The 21940-nt window shown below is 45.5% G+C and overlaps 1 long non-coding RNA gene across 8 annotated transcripts in view; it reads right to left on the bottom strand.

Annotated features, from left to right (window-relative positions):
* The window catches only part of LOC140454086 (uncharacterized), a 55465-nt gene that overhangs the window by 18038 nt on the left and 15487 nt on the right, over positions 1-21940 (bottom strand). For 5 of the 8 annotated variants that reach the window (XR_011952648.1, XR_011952653.1, XR_011952652.1 and 2 more), the window contains 3 exons: positions 19798-19934; positions 16237-16365; positions 5194-5328 (listed from right to left, as the gene is read on the bottom strand). This is a non-coding gene — a long non-coding RNA (uncharacterized lncRNA). Of the gene's footprint in view, positions 1-5193; positions 5329-10369; positions 10474-16236; positions 16366-19663; positions 19935-21940 lie in introns of all 8 variants that reach the window. The other 3 variants (XR_011952650.1, XR_011952649.1, XR_011952651.1) reach the window with 3 other exon arrangements.

The following is a 21940-nucleotide window of genomic DNA, read 5'->3' as shown; positions in this document are numbered from 1 at the left end:
TAACAATAATGGGTAAGAAAGGCATTACAGAGAAAGCATTTGGCATCAGATCATGAAGTAGAGTCAGTCTGAATGTAATTTCTCGCTACTACGTGCTAAGGACACAAGCAGCAGAACAGTTTTAGACCACCCACCGAACAGCATTTCATGGCTCGTCACTGAAATAAATAGGAATTCATTGGAATGTTTAATACAGGCATGGTGAACATTTAGTGAAACGTCAATATTCGCAACGTCTGGGACAATCACACTGACAACAGTGATATTGGAAGAGGAGTTCAGAGACGTTTTTTCAGTGTTTCTTAGAATAACACATTGTGCAACTGGCGAGGGACGTAACTGTCTCAGAGTGACTGTTGTGTGATAAAACTTAGTGAATGAGTAATGTCACCTGGAGAGATCCTCTGGGAAATTGTGATAAAGTGCAGTTTAAAGAACTATAAAGTTTTAAAGTGCAAAATTGGTGGATAGAATACTTTCACCAGCGGGTGTACCACAGGGATCTGTGCAGGAACCATTGAACATTATTAACTCGGATGTGAAAGCAGATGATATCAAGAGTAGGTTTACAGATGACATAAAAGGTGAGGGTGTTGTTCACAGTGAGGAGGATGGTCTCTGTCTGCAGTCCGATGTCGATCGGATGATAATCTAAGCAGAGTTTAGTTCTGATCGAAGTGAGGTAATACTCAGTGGGAGGTACGATAAGCGAAGGACAGACATAATAAACGGTAGGTCTTTGTGGAGTACTGAGGAATATAGGGACCTTGATGGACAAGTCCATAGATCCCTGAAGGTGTCAGCACAGGGAGACAGGGTGGGAAAGGCACCTCAACTGAGAGTGGGAGAGGGACCCATATCCTGGTGGGGTGAACTGCTCGAGCTGCTTGAGAGGATATAACCTAGTCTGGCAGGGTGTTGGACCTTAAATGAACGTAAGGCCAGAAAGAAGATTGAGGTTGGTGCACGAGTTAAAGACAGCAATTTCAGCAGACAAGGCAGGCAAGAACATAGCAGGGAAATGGGGGAAAACTGATGACTAAACTGCATTTATTTCAATGCAAGGGGCCAGACAGCTAAGGAAGATGAACTCAGGGCATGGATTGGAACATGGGACTGGGATAGTATAGTTATTACAGAAACACAGCTGAGGGAGGGGCAGGGCTGGCAGTTCATTGTTTCAAGTTGGAGATGCTACAGGAAGTGGAGACAAGAGAGGACGTGTGGTGGTGGGTTTTTATTCCATGAATCATCACAGCAGTACTTAGAGAGGATATTCCTGTGGGATTGCCCAGTGAAGCTATGTCAGTGGAACTGAGAAATAAGAATGGGTCATCACTTTGATACGATCGGACTGGTGACGCCGAATAATCTGTGGCAGACTGAGGAACAAATATGTTGGGACATCTTAAATATCAACCATAATAATAGGGCTGTTATGGTTGGGGTTTTCCAAACCATAGACTGGGACTGCCAGTGTCCAGTGTTCCCAAGGTAGGAATTTGGAAATTGTCTTCCAGAAAACTGCCAAACAATATGGAAATGGCCTGAAAAGAGAAAGGGGCAAAACCTGACCTCCACTTGGGAATTAAGGTAGGGGGAGGGACTGAGGTGTGAGTGGGAAAGCATTTTGCCAAAGTGACCACAGTTCTAGTCGTTTGAAAACAGCTTTGGAAAAGGACAGGCCTGGTCCACAAGTGTAAGTTATAAATTGGAGCCTGACCAATCTTGATCGTATTAGCCAGGAACTTTCAAAATGTGATTGGGGAAGGGAATTATTTACAGCGAAAGGGAAGTTTGGCAAGTGAGAATATTTTAAAAGTGAGATAAATTGAGTGATCAGCGCCAGCATTTTCCTGTTTGTGTGCAGGTCAATGCTGACAGCATTCGGAAACACTGGCTGTCCATTGAGGATCTGGTCAAGGAAAAGGGGGCACATGTCAGGTATAGCCAGCTGGATCGAGGGACTCCCTGAGGATATACAGGGGCTGTAGGAGTACACTTTGAGTAGAAAACAGAAATGGAGAAAGGCTAAATGAAGTAGCCTCAGCAGAGAAGGAAAGGGAAATCCAAAAGTGATTGTATCAGTATATTAAGAGTACATAAGTAATTCAGGACAAAATAGTCAATTAAAGATCAATGATGCCATCGATGTGTTGAACTGAAGGATATTTGCTCAGATCCTAAAAATTTTTTTCATTCCAGAACTTACTGTGGAGAAAGAATGGGGAACTCAGGGAACAAGAGTAATACATTAGACCACAATTGGAGTTCTCTGCAATTCCAGTCTCTCTGCTACAGGAAGGATGTTGTGAAACTTGAAAGGGCTCAGAAAAGATTAACAAGATATTGCCCGGGTTGTTGGTGAATAAGCTGGGGTTACTGTCACTGGAGAATCGGAGACTGAGGGATGACCTTACAGAGGTATGATGAACATGAGGGGCATGGATAGGGTAAGCATTCAAGGCCTTTTCCCAGAAGTTGGGGAGTCCAAAACTAGAGGGCATAAGTTTAAGGTTAGAGGTGAATGATTTACAGAGGAACTGAAGGGACAGCTTCTTCACACACATGGTGATGTGTGTATGCAATGAGCTGAGAGAGATAGCAATAGAGACTGATACAATTACAACATTTAAAAGGTATCTGGATGGGTACCTGAATAGTAAGGGTGTAGACGTATATGGGCCAAATGCTGGAAAAGGGAATGGATTTATTTAGATCTTCTGGTAAGCCTGGACGAGTTGGGGACCGAAGGGTCTGTTTCTATGCTGTATACCTCTATGACTTGAAAAGAGTGCATGTTATAGAAGAGGTGGTGCTGGAGGTTTTAAAACACAAAAGCGATGGCAATTTCCGGAACCTGATTAAGTGTATCACAGGACACTGTGGGATGCTAGGGAAGAAATTGTGGAGCCCCGAGTAAAGGTATGTATACTACTGACAGCCATGTGTGATGGGCTGGCAGGCTGGAGGGTGGCATCATGGACAGTGAAGGAGGTTTTCTGAGATTACAAAGGGATCTTGATGGAGGGTGTGAATGGGCTGAAAAACTACAGATGGAATTCCATCTGAATAAATAAGAGGTAATGCATTTTTAAAAAAAAAACAAGGGTAGAGCTTATACAATTAATGTTAAGGATTCGGTTCGTGTTTTAGAGCAGAGGGTCCTCCGGGTTCAGGTACATATTCCTTGAAGCTTGCATCACAGGATGGATAAGACAGTGCTTGGCATGCCTGACTATTGCTCAGTCCATTGAGTGGAGGATTTGGGACGTCATGTTGAGATTGCACAGACATTTGTGAGGCCTGTTCTGCAATACTCTGTCCAGTTCTGGTCGCCCAGCTTACAGGGAGGATATTATTAAGCTGCAGGGCACTCAGAAGAGATTTACCAGGATATTGCTGGGTATGGAAGTCTTGAGTTCTGAAAAATGGCTGGATAGGCTGAGTCTTTTTTCACTGGAGCCTGGAGGTTGAGACATTATGCTATGAAGGATTATGAAACAAAATGAGGTATATAGATCAATTTAATGGTAGTTGCCTTTTCCTCAGGACGGGGGAGTCTCAAGAGGAGGGGCCACATTTTTAAGGTTACAGGGGAGAGATGTTCAAAAAAAAGATATGGGGTAATTTGCTACACAGAGGGTGGTTTGAGTGTGGAATGAACTTCCTGAGAAAGGGGTTGATGTGGGTACAATTACAACATTTAAAAGATATTTGGATAAACAGGTGAATAGGGAAGGGTTGGAGTGATATTGTCCAGCAACAGGCAGCTGGGAAGAGTTTAGATTTAGATTATGGTGAGTATCAACTGAAGGGTCAGTTTCCATGCTGTATGGCTCTATGACAAGAATATGGTTTGATTCCATTATTGAAGAAAGGATCAGGGCTGGGTCCACTGATGTGCATCAACTACATAAACAATTTGGTTGAAAATATAGGAGTGATTGTGCGAAAGTGTGTTGATGATCAAATGAATTGTGCAGTGGGCAGTAAATACGGTTATCAAAGAGGATCTTGACCAACTGGACCAGTGGGCCAAGGAATGAAAGATGGAGTTTAATTCAGGTGTTGGATTTTGTTAAGACAAACCAGGGAGGACTAACACAGTTAATGGAAGGGTTCTGGCCAGTGTTGTCAAACAGAGAGAGAGAGAGAGAGACCAGGGGGTGCAAGTTACATTGTTCCTCGGAAGTGGCATCACAGGTGGACAGGGTGGGGAAAGCGACATTTGGCACATTTGCCGACATTGGCCAGCACTTTGTTACATCCGTTGGAGATATTTGTAACATTGTCCTAAATATTTCCCTTGGGCAGAGGAGGCCACGGGGTGACCTTAACAATGTTGAATAAGCAAGGATAGGTGAGTCCAAAACTAGAGGGTATAAACGGGAGGAGAGAGAGCAAGGATTTAAAGAGGAAGCTGAGGGGGAACATTATCCACAGAGGATGGTGCATAAACGGAACAGACTGCCTCAGGCACATGGGAGAAACAAGAACAATTACAACATGGAAAAGACATTTGGGCAGGTACATGGAAAGGAGAAGGTTTGAAGAGATAAGGGCCAAATGCAGGCAAATGAGACTCCTTCAGTTTAGGTAACATGGGCAGCATTGAGGAGTTGGACCACAGGTTCTGTTTCCGTGCTGTATCACTCTGTATCCAGTTAAAGAGGATTAGTGCACCGAAATAAGGCATGTTGTAGACACTGAAGCAAGTTACAGAGCGATAGGGATGGTAGTCTGGATTGCAGTACATTTCAAATATGTGGAGGGACTATCGGGAATAGAGCAGGTTACAGGGACAACTCCTGTTATAGGAGTTAAAAATGACTGAAGACAGTGGTGCACAAGCCATGCCACAGATAGTGTTGCGGAGTAGTGAGTCTTAGTACAGTGTTAGAGGGAGAACACGGAACAGAAAGATCCCAGGCAGCATTCCCAACCTCTCGTCAGAAGCCGGCTTTAACCTCTGTTGTCCTGATGCTCACTAAGACAGCACAGGACTGGATTGATAACTCTGAACTCCCGAAGCTGTCTTAGTGCAACATAAGTTAAAGTACACGTGGTGATTGAGCATGGGGTGTGTCTATACTGTGCTCCCAATCCAGCACTGTATCTATATCATGTCTTGTTAGCGATGTTTGGAGCCCTCTCATTGCTCCCTGCTCTGTGCACTATGAGTGATCTTACCTCACTGCAGGATTTATTGAAGACTCCACATCTCCCTTCCCTTTGTCTCTCTGGCTGACCAACCATCTTCAGTGAGGTGATGGATGAGACACACAGCAGTTGGGAAGTCTATTGAGTCAGCAACTTCTTGAGTACCTACAGGAGACAGAGATAGACAGAATGGGAAATTAGACTGATGCAGTGAGGGTTACACAAGGAGAATGGACATGAGCCCAAACAGATATCTGGAAAATCCCAAACTCCATCCCTGGCCTGTGCTGTTGCGTCTTTCTGGAGTGGAGAATTCTGTTACCTCAGGATCTAGAGTAGCTGCAAGAGTGAGAGACGCTGACAGAGGCCGCAATTAGACCCACACAGTGAGGGATACCACATGGAGAGAGACTAAGTGATATCACTGGATTGCTGGAAGACTTCAGGATCACACAGTCATGTGGGAAGAATGGGTTTAGCTTCATGTGTCAGTGCTCAGGGATGAGCAACCAGTGAGCAGGTGACGTGATGGCCTAGTAACATTATTGTTCGGATATTTGTCCAAAACCTCAGCTAATGTTCAGGAGAGGCAGGTTTGAATCCCATCATAAGATATGGTGGAATTTAAAATCAATAATCTTAAAAATAGCAATTAACAATCCATAAACAAATATGAAACCATTGCTGATGTACAAAAATCACAATCCCTTAGATTAGATTCCATACAGTGTGGAAACAGGCCTTTTGACCCAACCAGTCCACGCCATCCCTCCAAAGAGTAACCCACTCAGACCCATCTCCCTCGACCTAATACACCTAACATTATGGGCAATTTAGCACGGCCAATTCGCCTGACCTGCGCATCCCTGGACTGTGAGAGGAAACCGGAGCATCTGGAGGCAATTCACGCAGACACGTGGAGAAGGTGCAAACTCCACACAATCGCCCGCGACTGGAATCGAACCTGGGACCCTGGGACTGTGATGCAGGAGTGCTAATCACTGAGCCACCATGCCGCCCACTTGCCCTTTCAACAACGAGATCTGATCATCCTCACATGGTCTGAACGACATACCCACAGCAAAGTGTTGCCTCTCAATTGCCCTCTGAAATGGCCAAGCAAGCTACTCAGCTCAGGGGCAGCTAGGGCTGGGCAATAAAGGCTGGTCAGCCAGAGACACCCACATCCCCTACCTGATTTATAAAAAAATCCAATAGGATGGTCCCACTGGAACCGTGATGGGACCAGTGTCCTGGCCAATCATGTCAGTAGGTTTATGGACAGGGCTTTAAACTGACAGAGAGGATGCAGGGACAGGGTCCAGGTGAAAGGAGCTTTCCAAATCCACAGAGAAAAGATGAAGCATCGGAACAGTATGGGGATGTGGCTGAAGGTAATCTGAAAGGTACAGGATGGGACAGCGATTAACTAAAACTGTACATAAGTGAATAGGTTTGTGACAGGAAATTGTGGGAAAGAGTAAATTATGTTTTTTTTTCAATGGACGAAGTCTTATCAATAAGGTAGATGGATTTGTGACACTGAGATAAAAGAGGTTTAGACAACAGAGAGACATGGTTACAGGGTGAACAAAAGGTGGACATAAATATTCAATGGATCAAAACCTTGCGGAAACTCAGGCAAAATGGGTAACACTAACAATAATGGATAAGAAAGGCATCACAGAGAAAGCATTTGGTCTCAGATCATGAGGTAGATTCAGTCTGAATGTAAATTCTGATTACTACTTGCCAAGGACACAAGCAGCAGAATAGTTTTAGCCACCAAACAACATTCCGTTGCTCATCACTGCATTACACAGGAACTCATTGGAATTTTTTAACAAACACATTGTGATAATTTTGGGAAACATCAATATTCAAAATGTGGGACAGTCATACTGGCAAGAGTGATATTGGAAGAGGAGTTCAGAGAATTAGTTTTCAGTGTTTCTTTGAATAAGAAATTGTGCAACTGGCTAGGGAAATAACTATCTCAGAGCGACCATTGTGTGATGAAACTTTGTGAATGAGTAATGTCACCTGGAGAGATACTCTGCGAAATTGTGATAAAGTACAGTTTAAAGAAATATAAAGTTTTAAAGTGAATCACAGAAAGGACAAGCTACAAGTAGAAACAAAAATAACCAATAACATGAGTTGGAGAGGAGAACTGACCAAGGTGAATAGGCTAAACAGACTGAAATATGTGCCTGTCAATAAACAGTGCTAAACATTTGAAGGAACAGTGTAAAACACTCAACAAAAGGACATTCCATTGAAACAGACAAATCCTCAGCAAGAAATCCCCATCGGTCCCTCACTCAAGTAAAAAGGATATGAGATTATCGGGCTTAGAGGATCACCAAAAAGTACTTAAAATCCTGAAGTGAGAGAATGTTTTAGGAGTAAGTTTTAAAGGGATTGCAAAGGGTCTGCTCGCAGGAGGTGGTCAGATGGAAGAGGGAATAATTATAAAGTTTTTATGTCACAAAAGGAACTGGGAGAGCTGAAGGTGCTGGAGGTGGTGAGAGTGTTACAGAGAGTGGTCAGGGTCTGAACGGTGTTTCAAAGCAGGTACAGATTGCTGCCGCTGGAGCTGTTTGCAGAGGTAGGGAGGGACAAATGTATTTTTATTTATTCATTCATGGGACGAGGATGTCACTATGGGACCAACATTCTTTGCCCCACTGCTAATTACCAAGAGTATAGCACAGAGTCAACCATATTGCTGTGGGTCTGGTGTCACGTGCAGGCCAGACCAGGTTAGAATGTCAGATGTTCTGCTCTAAAGGACGTAAGTGAACCAGATGAGTGCTTTCTACTGGTCAACAATGCTTTTATGGTGGCCTCACCAATGTCCTGTACAGCCACAACATGACATCCCAATTTCTACTCTCAATGCTCTACCCAAAGAAGGTAACCACCCCAAACGCCTGCTTCACCAACCTGTCTACCTGTGACACCACTTACAAAGAACTGTCTACCTGCATCCCTGGGTCTCTGACTGACAACACTACCCAGGGCCCCGAACATTAACTGTACAGGTCCCACCCTGGTTTGTTTCACCAAAATGGAACACCTCCCATTTATCTAATCAACCTCCATCTTCTATTCTTCAGCCACTATCCCAGCAGGACTGTTCATCCTGTTGTATCATAGATAACTTTCTTCACTGTCCACTTTACCAACAATTTCAGTGTCACTCAAAAAACTGACTTACCACAAAACCAATATTCCCATCCAAATCATTTATCCAAATGACAAACAACAGTGGACCCACTTCACCGCTGGTCACATGTCACCAGTCAGAAAGATAAGATGCCTCCCATCACCCTCTGTCTCCAACCCTCAAGCCCAATTTTGTATCCAGTGGACTAGCTCCTCCTGAATGCCGTATCCTTTTACATTGATCTGAGCTTATTACCCAGTTTACCATACAGAACGTAGAACACAGAACAGTACAGCACAAGACCCTTCGGCCATGATGCCATGCCCATCTTTTACCTGACTATAAGATCAAACTAACTTACATACCCTTCATTTTGCCCATCCAAGAGTAAGTTAAAGTGTCCCCTTACACCCACCCACCACTCTCTGTGTAAAGAACCTACATCTGAGATCTCCCCTTACCCATCCTCCAATCACCTTACAATTATGCCCCCTTGGACCAGGTATGCCATGGGATCAAGAGGTCTCGCACTGTTCTCTCTATCGTTGCCTCACACCATCTTGTTCACCTCTACCAAATCACACCACACTCTTCTTCACTCAAATGAGAATAGCCTTCACTCCCTCAACCTTTCTTCATAAGACATGCCCTCCAGTCCAGGCAGTATCGTGGTAAATCTCTTTACCCTCTCTAAAGATTCCACATCCTTCCTGTAATGAAGGGATCAAAACTGAACACAATATTCTAATTGGGATCGAAACAGGACTGTATAGAGCTGCAGCATAACCTCATGGCTTTAAAACTCAATCCCCCAGCTAATGAAAGCCAATACAACATCTTCTTTCTTAACAACACTATAAGCTTGGTGGCAAATTTGATGGATCTCTTGTCATGAAATCCAAGATCCATCTGTTCCTCCACAGTATTCAGTATTCTGCCTTTACCCCTATATTCTGCATTCAAGTCTCACCTTCCAGAATGCATCACTTCACACTTTTCCAGAGTTGACTTCATCTGCCACTTCTCAGCCCAGCTCTACATCCTGTCAATGTCCCATTGTAACCTCAAGCAGACATCCACACTATTCACCACTCCACCAACCTTTGTGTCATTGGTAAACTTCCTTTCCCACTCTTCCACTCATTCAAAAATCACAAAGAGCAGAGATTTCTTTGACCTCTCCCTGCAGAAAACCATTGGTCACTGAGCTCCAGGCTGAATGATTTCCATCTGTCATCAACCTCTGTCATCTATGGGCCAGGAATTCTGTATCCAGACAGGCAGGTTTCCCTGTATCCCATGCTCTGTACTTTCTCAATGAGCCATAAATGTGTTTTGTCACATTCTCAAAGGATTCAATCAGAGTTGTGCTGCATGACCTGGCCCTTGCAAAGCCATGATGACTTCCTCTAATCAAACTATGGTTTTCCAAGGAATCATAAATCCTGACTCTCAGAGTCCTCTCCAATAATCTGCACATCACAGACAGAAGACTGACAGGTCTGTGATTCCCAGGATTATCTATATTCCCTTTCTTGGGCAACGCATGGCTGATTCACCTAACCTGCACATCTTTGGGCTGTGGGTTGAAACCGACGCACCTGTCGGAAACACATTCCGACATGGAGAGATTGTGCAAACTCCACGCAGACAGTCGCCTGGGGCTGGAATTGAAATCGCGTCCCTACTGCTCTAAGGCAGCAGTGCTAACCACTGAGCCACCGTGCTGCCCCATGTAACTCTCTAGAGCCCTGCTTCTGATCCTTGGTTCCTCAAACCTAAGTTAGCTTCCTTCTTCCTCTTGACTAGATGTTCTACATTCCTTGGAACCTTGTCAAATGCTTTGCTGAAGTTCATGTAGACAACGCTGACTGCTCTGCCTTCATCTATCTCTTGGTCAACCCCTCGAAGAGTCAATCCGGTTTGTGAAACACGGTTTCGCACTCACAAAGCCATGCTGACTATCTCTAATCAGCCCTTGCCTTTCCAAATATATGTAGCTCCTTTCTCTCAGAATTTCCTCCAACAACTTACCCAGCACTGGGATCACTGAGTTGTGATTTCCTGGCTGCTCCTTGCAGACCTTAAGTGATGGAACAGCATTAGCCACCCTCCAGTCTTCCAGTAACTTATTGTGTCTGTTGATAATATAAATATCTCTGTAAGGGACACCGCAACCTCTTCCCCAGATTCCCACAATATTCTAGGATCGACTTAATAAGTGACTGAGGATTGATCTACCTTTATTTGTTTTATGATTCCAGCACTTATTCTTCTCTTTTGAGGATTCTTTCCAAGATATGGTAGGGTTCTTAGTCAGGTGGAGGAACAGAGGGATCTTGGGGTCTATGTACATAGATCTTTGAAGGTTGCCACTCAGGTGGATAGAGTTTGTAAGAAGGCCGATGGAGTATTATCGTTCATTAGCAGAGGGATTGAATTCAAGAGTCGTGAAGCGATGTTGCAGCTGTACAGGACTTTGGTTCGGCCACAGTTGGATACTGTGTGCAGTTCTGGTCGCCTCACTTTAGGAAAGATGTGGAAGCTTTGGAGATTTACCAGGATGTTGCCTGGAATGGAGAGTAGGTCCTACGAGGATAGGTTGAGAGTTCTCGGCCTTTTCTCGTTGGAACAGCGAAGGATGAGGGGTGACTTGATAGAGATTTATAAGATGATCAGAGGAATAGATAGAGTAGACAGTCAGAAACTTTTCCCCCGGGTACAACAGAGTGTTACAAGGGGACATAAATTTAAGGTGAAGGGTGGTAGGTAGAGGGGAGATGTCAGGGGTGGGCTCTTTACCCAGAGAGTGGTGCGGCATGGAATGCGCTGCCCGCGGGAGTGGTAGAGTCAGAATCATTGGTGACCTTTAAGCGGCATTTGGATAGGTACATGGATGGGTGCTTAATCTAGGTTAGAATTTCGGCACAACATCGTGGGCCGAAGGGCCTGTTCTGTGCTGTACTGTTCAATGTTCTATGTTCTATGTTCTATATCGCTATTTATTTCCCCAACTTCTTGAGCTTCCATGTCTTTCTCCACAGTAAATTCTGACAACACTATTTTGTCTAATATCTCACCCACCTCCTGACAGTTAAGGTGTCCTATTCTCTACCAAGTTATTCTTTAGCCCTTATTGAAACTTGTGTAAACGTTTCTGAAAATTCAAATAAACCATATCTTCGGTACAACCACCCCTACACCTGTATCTATACTGCCATTTATATTCACACCAATAAAAATAAAATCCAACATGGTCAAAAACACATTCTCTTTTCATTAAAAGCGTTTCTAAGGGTCCAGTTATTGTTCATTGGCATATCCTTTCAAACATATTTCAGCTCCCGACCTACTATCAGGCTAACACTGTTTGGTTTCAGACTGGCAGCAGAAAGGGTTATGGTAGTTCGTGTTTATCAATCTGAAAAAAGGTAGCTTACAGGTTCAACAGGTAATAGATGTTTTGGAAATAAGGAGGGTCGTGGGGACTGAAGAACATTATGGAGATAGGGAGTGATGTAGGGACTGTATGAGATTATGGACACAGAGAGTGCAGTGGTGACTGAAGAACATGATGGAGATACGGAGTGATATGGGGCCTGAAAGGGGCCAAAGAGATCTGCAGGACTCTTGGGCCTGAAGGAGGTTGCACAGATTAAGAAGATCATGGGGATTGAAGGAGGTTACTCGGAACGGGAGGGTCGTTGGCTCAGGATGAGATTATGGAGATAGGGAGGGTCGTGGGGCCTTTTGGAAGTTATGGAGTTCGGGAGGTTTGTGGGGAATGATTCAGGTTACTTAGATAGGAAGAGTCGTGGGGACTGAAGGAGTTAATCAAGATAGGGAGGGCTGTGGGGACTGATGGAGGTTATATAGATAGTAAGTTTATTGAGAAGCACAGGAAAGAAGAGCAGGTATCGGCCATTTGACCACAGAGTCAGTCCCACCATTCAATATGATCACGACTGATCATTAACCCAGTACAGTATTCCTGCTTTCACACCTTACTCTGATATTATAGTGACTACTGACATTTAGTGATACAGCGGACTGTAGTAACTGGGACAGGGGGGTGGGAGGTGTCTTACAGAGATAGGGATGGTTTTGGAAGCTGGGACAGGTGACAGATACAGGGCGCGTGTTAGGAATGGGAGGACTTGACAGGGATTTGGAGGAATGCGGCGATGGGACGTGGTAACAATCACAGGGAGGGTTTTGGGAGCTTGATCTGAGACGGGTCCAGCTGAGAACAGAAGGGAGTCAAACAGTCAGGACAGGCAGGGACAAGGTAGGACTAATAAATTAAACTGCATTTATTTCAATGCAAGGGGCCTAACAGGGAAGGCAGATTAACTCTTGGCATGGTTAGGAACATGGGACTGGGATCTCATAGCAATTACAGAAACATAGCTCAGGGATGGGCAGGACTGGCAGCTTAATCTTCCAGGATACAAATGCTACAGGAAGTATCGAAAGGGAGGCAAGAGAGGAGAGGGAGTGGCAATTTTGATAAGGGATAGCATTATAGCTGTGCTGAGTGATGATATTCCCAGAAATACATCCAGGGAAGTTATTTGGGTGGAACCGAGAAATAAGAAAGGGATGATCACCTGATTGGGATTGTATTACAGACTCCTGAATAGTCAGAGGGAAATTGCCAAACAAACTTGAAAGGAGATCTCAGCTATCTGTAAGAATAATAGGGTTAGTATGTTAGGGGATTTTAACTTTCCAAACATTGATTGGGACTGCCATAGTGTTAAAGGTTTAGGTGGAGAGGAATTTCTTAAGTGTGTAAAAGACAATTTTCTGATTCAGTATGTGGATGTACCTACTAGAGAAGGTGCAAAACTTTAGGCTAGGAAAGGTTAGGAAATAAGGCAGGGCAGGTGAGTGAGGTGTCAGAGGGGGAACTCTTTGAGGCCAGCGATCATAATTCTATTTGTTTTAAAATAGTGATGGAAAAGGATAGACCAGAACTAAAAGTTGATGTTCTAAATTGGAGAAAGGCCAATTTTGACGGTATATGGCAAGAACTTTTGAAAGCTGATTGGAGGCAGATATTCGCAGCTAAAGGGACGGCTGGAAAATGGAAAGCCTTCAGAAATGAGATAACAAGAATCCAGAGAAAGTATATTCCTGTCAGGGTGTAGGGGAAGGCTGGTAAGTATTGGGAATTCTGTATGACTCAAGAAATTGAGTGTTTGGTTCAGAAAAAGCAGGAAGCATGTGTCAGGTATAGACAGGATAGATCGAGTGAATCCTGAGAAGAGTATAAAGGAATTTGGAATATACTTAAGAGGGAAATCAGGAGGGCAAAACACGGACATGAGATAGGTCTAACAAATAGAATTAAGGAGAATGCAAAGGGTTTTTACAAATACATTAAGGAAAAAAGGGTAACTAGGGAGATCAGCAAGGCGGCCTTTGTGTGGAGCAGCACAAAATGGGGGAGATACTAATTGAATATTTTGCATCAGCATTTACTGTGGAAAAGCATATGGAAGATATAGACTGTAGGGAAATCGATGGTGACATCTTGCAAAACGTTCAGATTAGAGAGGAGGAAGTCCTGGATGTTTTGAAACGGTTACAGGTGAATAAATCCCCAGGAACTGATCAGGTGTACCCGAGACCTCTGTGGAAAGCTAGAGAAGTGATTGCTGTGCCTCTTGCTGAGATATTTGTATCATCGATAGTCACAGGTGAGGTGCCAGAAGACTGGAGGTTGGTAAACGTGGTGCCACTGTTTACGAACGGTGGTAAAGACAATCCAGGGAACTATGGAACGGTCAGGCTGACCTCGGCGGTGGGCAAGTTGTTGGAGGGAATCCTGAGGGACAAGATGTACATGTATTTGGAAAGGCAAGGACTGATTAGGAATAGTCGATATGGCTTTGTGCGTCGGAAATCATGTCTCATAAACTTGATTGAGTTTTCTGAAGATTTAACAAAGAATATTGAGGAGGGCAGATGATAGATGTGATCTATATGGACTTCAGTGAGGCATTCGACAATGTCCCCCATGGGAGGCTGATTAACAAGGTTAGAACTCATGGAATACAGGGAGAAGTAGCCATTTGGATACAGAACTGGCTCAAAGGTAAAAGACAGAGAGTGGCGGTGGAGGGTTGTTTTTCAGACTGGAGGCCTGTGACCAGTGCAGTGCCACAAGGATCAGTGCTGGGCCCTCTACTTTTTGTCATTTACATAAATGATTTGGATGTGAGCATAAAGGGTATAGTTAGTAAGTTGACAGATGACACCAAATTTGGAGGTGTAGTGGACAGCGAAGAGGGTTACAACAGGATCTGGACCAGATGGGGACAATGCGCGAACTGGCAGATGGAGTTTAATTCAGATAAATGCAAGGTGCTGCATTTTGGGAAAGCAAGTCTGAGCAGGACTTATACACGTAATGGTAAGGTCCTAGGGAGTCTTGCTGACCAAAGAGACCTTGGAGTGCAGTTCATAGCTCCTTGAAAGTAGAGTCACAGGTAGATAGGATAGTGAAGGCGGCATTTGGTATGCTTTCCTTTATTGGTCAGAGTATTCAATACAGGAGATGGGAGGTCATGTTGTGGCCGTACAGGACACTGGTTTGGCCACTGTTGGAATATTTTGTGCAATTCCGGTCTCCTTCCAATCAGAAGAATTGTCGTGAAACTTGAAAGGGTTCACAAAAGATTTACAAGGATGTTGCCAGGATTGGAGGATTTGAGCTACAGGGAGAGGCTGAACAGGTTGGGGCGGTTTTCCCTGGAGCTTCGGAGGCTGAGGGGTGACCTTATAGAGGTTTACAAAATTATGAGGGGTATGGATAGGATAGGATAAATAGACAAAATCTTTTCCCTGGTGTCAGGGAGTCCAGAACTCGAAGGCATAGTTTGAGGGTGAGAGGGGAAAGATATAAAAGAGGCCTAAGGGGCAACCTTTTCACGCAGAGGGTGGTACGTGTATGGAACGAGCTGCCAGAGGATGTGGTGGAGGCTGGGACATTTGCAACATTTAAGAGGCATTTGGATGGGTATATGAATGGGAAGGGTTTGGAGGGATATGGGTCGGGTGCTGGCAGGTGGGACTAGATTGGGTTGGAATATCTGGTCGGCATGGACGGGTTCGACCGAAGGGTCTGTTTCCGTGCTGTACATCTCTATGACTCTATCACTCATAGACGTTATAGAAATAAATTGTGTGGTCGCGTCTGGAGAAGATTAAAGGTATAAAGGTTTGCAGTAACCGAAGGAAATTACATCAATCGGGACCAGCAGAGTTTACAGAGATTGAATGCGTTTTAGAGACAGAAAGAGTTCATAGTCATCATTAGAAATGGAGAAACTAATTTATGAGAGAAGCAGGGTCACTCTGCACTGTGCCCAGAGACAAGGAGGAGTCTAACAGCTGGAGGGGGTTACGAAGATACAGAGCTTTATTGTTGTCGTGACGGAAAAGGTCACAGAGATCATGAAGGTGGTAGGAGTTCAAAAAAGTCACAAAGACAGGGAGGTTTTTCAGGTCTGGAAAGGACTACACTGAACAGGATGGCTTAAGGAACTGAAGAGTTGTTTTTCTTCAGTTAAGGAGTGATGTGACAGAATCCGGGATTAAAGGCAAAGGCAGAACTAGGAGAGTTTTACTGATATGAGGAGCTTACAGGGATAAGCAGAATTGTAGGGGCTGATAGAGATCGGGGAAGTGGTATCGATGAAACAGACAATGGAGAAACTGACAGACAGAGGGAGGGTTCTGTGGAACAGATGAATTTACAGACAAGATGGTGATAATGAAGCCTGAGAATTTTCTCATGTTCCTTGCCCAGCATTGTTCCGACATCATGCCCTCAGGGTCTGAATTAAAGTCCACTAACTCCTCCCTGTGCTGTTTACTGTGAGTGATCTTACCGGCTGCAGGATTTACTGAAGGCTCCAGATCTACCTCTCCATCTCTCTCTGGCTGACCAACTGTCTTCAATTTGGTGATGGCTGAGGCAGGAATTGGGAATTCTGCTGAGTGAGGGACATCAGGAATACCTACAGGAGACAGAGAAGTAGACAGAATGGGAAATGAGACTAATGCAATGAGGGGTACACATGGAGAATGGCACTGAGTCCCACAGAGATCTGGAAATTCCCGGTCTCCATCCATGGCCTGTGCAGTTGCTTCCCTCTGGTGTGGAGAATGCTGTTGGCTCAGGATCTGGAGTAGATGCAAGAGTGAGAGACACTGACGGAGGCTGCAATTAGACCCACTGGTACCACATTATGCAGTGTGCTACAAATGGACACAGATGAGGAGGGGGACAGGTCTGAGGTGAATAGAACTTCCCAAGTCCAAAGAGAAAGGTTGAATTATTGGAACACCATCGAGATGTGAATGAAGACCAAAAGAAAGAAACAGGAAGGGGGTGAGTTTAATTAAAATACAACATTGTCAAACAGATTTGTGACAGGAAATTATTGGTTAAAATAAAGTAAATGCCACCCTCACAATTCCGCAAACACCACAAGTGACATCATTCCCGCCCCTCACATCATCGCTGATGTCACACACTCAGTGACTTCCTCGCCCCCCCACTGCTTTGTTTGCCACCACTTCCGCCCCCACCAATGTCACTCACCTGCATTCTGCTGACACCACCCGAAAGTCCCACCATCACCATCCCTGCCCCCAGAACCATGAGGGGAACACCACCCCTGCTCATGACTCCATCCCCATTCCCCCTAACACCACACCCACTCCAGTTACAGGCTCCGTCGTCTCCCCCAGCTCCACACCTACGCCTGGTCCCAGCTCCTAGTCCTGCCGTGTTTTCACCATTCCCCCTGACCTCCCCCTCACTGAGGACGAATGATCAGTCCTCTGCAAAGGCCTCACCTTTATCCCCTTCCATCCACACATCAATTAATTTAATACACGCCGTGACATCGAACACTTCTTCCACCGCCTCCGCCTCAGAGCTTACTTTTACAATGAAGACTCCCGCCTATTTTCTGAGGACCCCTTTGCGTGCCTCCAACATACTCCATCCGCCTGGACACCCCGCGCTGGCCTATTACCTGTCTTCGATTTCTTCATTTCCAACTTGCACCGAGATATTAACTGCCTCACCCTATCTCCCCCCTCCCCCACTCCATCCTCTCACCCTCACAACGTGCAGCCCTCCACTTCCTCTGCTCCAATACCGACCTCACCATCAAACCAGCAGATAGAGGGGGTGCAGTGGTAGTCTGGTGCACTGACCTCTACACCGCTGAAGCCATGATGCCAATTCAAAGACACCTCCTCCTACCACCCCCTCTACCATGACCCACCTCCCATCACCAAACCGTCATCTCCCAGAGCATACAGAACCTCATCACCTCAGGTGGAGAACTCCCACCCACAGCTTCCAACCTCATTGTCCGGGATCCCCCACTGCCCGGTTCTACCTCCTTCCCAAGATCCACAAGCCTGACCACCCTGGCCAACCCATTGTCTCAGCATGCTCCTACCCCACCAAACTCATGACTGCCTACCTCAACATTGTCCTGTCCCCCCAGTCCAGGAACTACCCACATTCATTCGAGACACCACTCACACCCTCCACCTCCTCCAAGACTTCCGTTTCCCCAGCCCCCAACGCCTCATCTTCACAATGAGGGATATCCAATCCCTCTACACCTCCATCCACCATGACCTCCGAGCCCTCCGTTTCTTCCTCTCCCGACGTCCACAACAGTACCCTTCCACCGATACGCTCATTCGTTTGGCTGAACTTGTCCTCACCCTTAACAATTTTTCCTTCAAATCCTCCCACATCCTCCAGACCAAAGGGGTAGCCATGGGCACCCGTATGGGCCCCAGGTCTGCCTGTCTCTTTGTTAGCTACGTAGAACAGTCCATCTTCCGTAGTGACAATGGCACCACTCCCCACGTCTTCCTCCGCAACATTGATGACTGCATTGGCACCACCTCGTGCTCCCTCGAGGAGTTTGAGCAATTCATCAACTTCACCAACACATTCCACTCTGACCTTAAATTTATCTGGACCATCTCTAATACCTCCCTCCCCTTCCTGGGCCTCTCAATCCCCATTAATGACAACCAACTTTCACCAACATTTTTTACAAACCTACCGACTCCCACAGCTACCTAGATTACACATCTTCCCACCCTACCGCCTGCAAAATTCCCAACCCCTATTCCCAATTCCTCCGCCTCTGCTGTACCTGCTCCCAGATGGGCCAGTTCCACCACAGAACACATCAGATAGCCTCCTTCTTTCGAGATCGGAATTTCCCTCCCCACGTGGTAACAGATGCCCTCCAACGCATCTCGTCCACATCCCGCACCTCCACCTTCAAACCCCACCCCTCCAACTGTAACAAGGACAGAACGCCCCTGGTGCTCACCTTCCACCCGACCAACCTTCGTATAAACCAAATTATCCACCGCCATTTCCTCCACCTCCAAACGGACCCCACCACCAGGGATATTTTCCCTCCCCACCCCTCTCCACTTTCCCTCCGTGACTAACTGGTCAGTTCCATGCCCCCCAAAAACCCACCCTCCCTTCCTGGCACCTTCTCCTGCCACTGCAGGAATTGCTAAACCTGTGCCCACACCTCCTCCCTCACCACCATCCAAGGCCCCAAAGGAGCCTTCCACATCCAAAGCTTTACATGCACATCCACCAATATCATTTATTGTATCCGTTGCTCCCTATGCCGTCTCCTCTACATTGGGGAAACTGGACACCTCCTAGCAGAGCACATTCGGGAACATCTCTGGGCCACCCGCACCAATCAACCCCACCGCCCTGTGACCCAACATTTCAACTCCCCCTCCCACTCTGCCGAGGACATGCAGGTCCTGGGCTTCCTCCACCGCCACTTCCTCACCACCCGACGCCTGGAGGAAGAACGTCTCACCTTCCGCCTCGGAACACTTCAACCCCAGGGCATCAATATGGACTTCACCAGTTTCCTCGTTTCCCCTTCCCCCATCTCACCCCGCCTCCAGCCTTCCAGCTCAGCACCGCCCTCATGACCTGTCGTAATGGCCTATCTCCCGTCCCACCTATCCATTCCACCCTCCTCTCTGACCGATCACCCCCATCCCCACCCCCATTCACCCATTGTACTCTTTGCTACCTTCCCCCATCCTCCACTCTGACCTATCACCTCCTTCCCCATCCGATTCACCTATTGTACTCTATGCTACTTTCTCCCCATCCCCACCCCTCTCTCATTTATCTCCCCACTCTGCAGGCTCCCGGCCTCTGTTCCTGATGAAGGGCTTTTGCCCGAAATATCGATCAGGCTGCTCCTCGGATGCTGCCTGACCTACCGTGCTTTTCCAGCACCAGGGTGTGCGTGTGTGTACTGTGCTCCCCTCCAGCACTGTATCTATGTCATGTTGTGTTAACAGATGTTTGGAGCACTCTCACTGTTCTTTGCTCTGTGCACTTTGGGAGACCTTACTTCACTACAGGATTTATTGAAGGCTCCAGATCTCCTTTCCCTTTGTCTCTCTCTGGCGGACCAACTGTGTTCAATGAGGTAATGGACGATCCACCCAGCAGCTGGGAAGACTATTGAGTCAGGACTTTCCTGAGTACCTACAGGAGACAGAGAAATAGACAGAATGGGAAATTAAACAGATGCAGTGAGGGTTGCACATGGAGAATGGCACTGAGTCCCACAGAGATCTGGAGAATGGAGCGATATTAAGAAATAGTCCCAGATTGCTGGAAGATGTCAGGATCACACAATTGTGTTGGAAGAATGGGTTTAGCTTCATGATGCCCTGGTATCAGTGCTCAGGGATGAGCACCCAGTGAGCAGGTGAAGTAATGGCCTAGTGGTATTATTGCGAGAGAATGTATCCAAAACCTCAGCTCATGTTCAGTGGAGGCAGGATTGAGTCCCACCATCTGAAAAGGAGACATTTGAAATCAATAATTTTAAAAATAAGAATTAACAATTCACAAATAAGTATGAAACCATTACTGATGTAAAACAAATCCAAACATTTGTCCTTTAGAGAAGGACATCTGCCCATCCTCACGTGGTCTGCACTACATCCCCACAGCAAAGGGTTTGCCTCTCAATGACCCTCTGCAATGGCCAAGCACGTTACTCAGCTCAAGGGCTTCTAGGGCTGGGCAAGAAAGGCTGGTCAGCCAGAGACTCACACATCCTATACCTGATTTAAAAAAAACTATTAGGATGGTCCCCCTGGAACTGTGCTGGGAGCAGTGTCCTGGCCAATCATGTCGGTAGGTTTATGGACAGGGCATTAAACTGACAGAGAGGATGCAGGTGAAAGGAGCTTTCCAAATCCAAAGGGAAAAGGTGAAGCAATGGAACAGCATGGGAATATGGCTGAAGACAAGCATTCGGAACAGGATGGGACAGAGTTTAACTAAAACTGTACATCAGCAAATAGATTTGTGACAGAAAATTGTGGAAGAGAGTATCTTATGTTTTTTTTTTGAATGGACAACGTTGCTGCAATAAGGTCGACGGATTTGTGACACAGCGATAAAAGAGATTTCGACACCAGGGAGACATGGATACAGGGTGAACAAAAATATTCAGTGGTTCGTCATCTTGTGCAAACTGAGGCAAAATGGGCAACGCTAACAATAATGGATAACAAAGGCATTACAGAGAAATCATTTAGCCTCAGATCATGAAGTAGAGTCAGTCTGAATATAAATTCTGGCTACTACTTGCCAAGGACTCAAGCAGCAGAACAGTTTTCGACCACCCACCGAACAGCATTTCATGGCTCGTCACTGCATTAATCAGGAACTCATTGGAATTTTTTAACAAAGGTATTGTGATAATTTTGGAAAACTTTATTATTTGTATAATCTGGGACAATCACACGGTCAACCTTGATATTGGAAGAGGAGTTCGGTTAATTTTTTTTCAGTGTTTCTTTGAAAAACACATTGTGCAACTGTTAAGGGACATAACTATCGCAGAGGGACCATGTAATGAAACTTAGTGAATGAGTAATGTCACCTGGAGAGATCCTCTGGGAAATTGTGATAAAGTGCAATTTAAAGAAATATAAAGTTTTAAAGTGAATCACAGAAAGGACAAGCTACAACTAGAAACAAAAATAACCAATGACATGAAGTTGAGAGGAGAACTGACCAAGGTAAATAGGCTAAACAGACTGAAATATGTGCCTGTTAATGAACAGTGGAAAACATTTGACAACGCAAAATACTCAACAAAAGGACATTCCATTGAAACAGTAAAAACCTCAGCAAGAAATTCCCACTGGTCCCGCACTCAGGACAAAAGGGATCATACTAGATTATGAAGCTGAGAAGATCACCAATGAGTACTTAAAATCCTGAAGTGATCGAGTGATTTAGGAGTAAATGTTAATGGATTCCAATGGGTCTGCTTGCAGGAGGGCTGCGGGAAGGGGAGCAACGGTCAGGGTTCATTGACACAATAGGAACAGGGAGAGGTGAAGGTGCTGGAGGTGGTGAGAGTGTTACAGAGAGTGGTCAGGGTGTTACAAAGCCAGGACGGATTGCTGCAGCTGAAGGTGTTTGCAGAGGTACGCAGGGACATAGGTATTTTTATATATTCATTCATG

The sequence above is a fragment of the Chiloscyllium punctatum genome, chromosome 28 (assembly GCF_047496795.1).
Source record: "Chiloscyllium punctatum isolate Juve2018m chromosome 28, sChiPun1.3, whole genome shotgun sequence".
NCBI lineage: Eukaryota > Metazoa > Chordata > Chondrichthyes > Orectolobiformes > Hemiscylliidae > Chiloscyllium > Chiloscyllium punctatum.
Note: the sequence above shows the minus strand (reverse complement) of the source record. Positions and strands in the feature narration are given on the sequence as shown.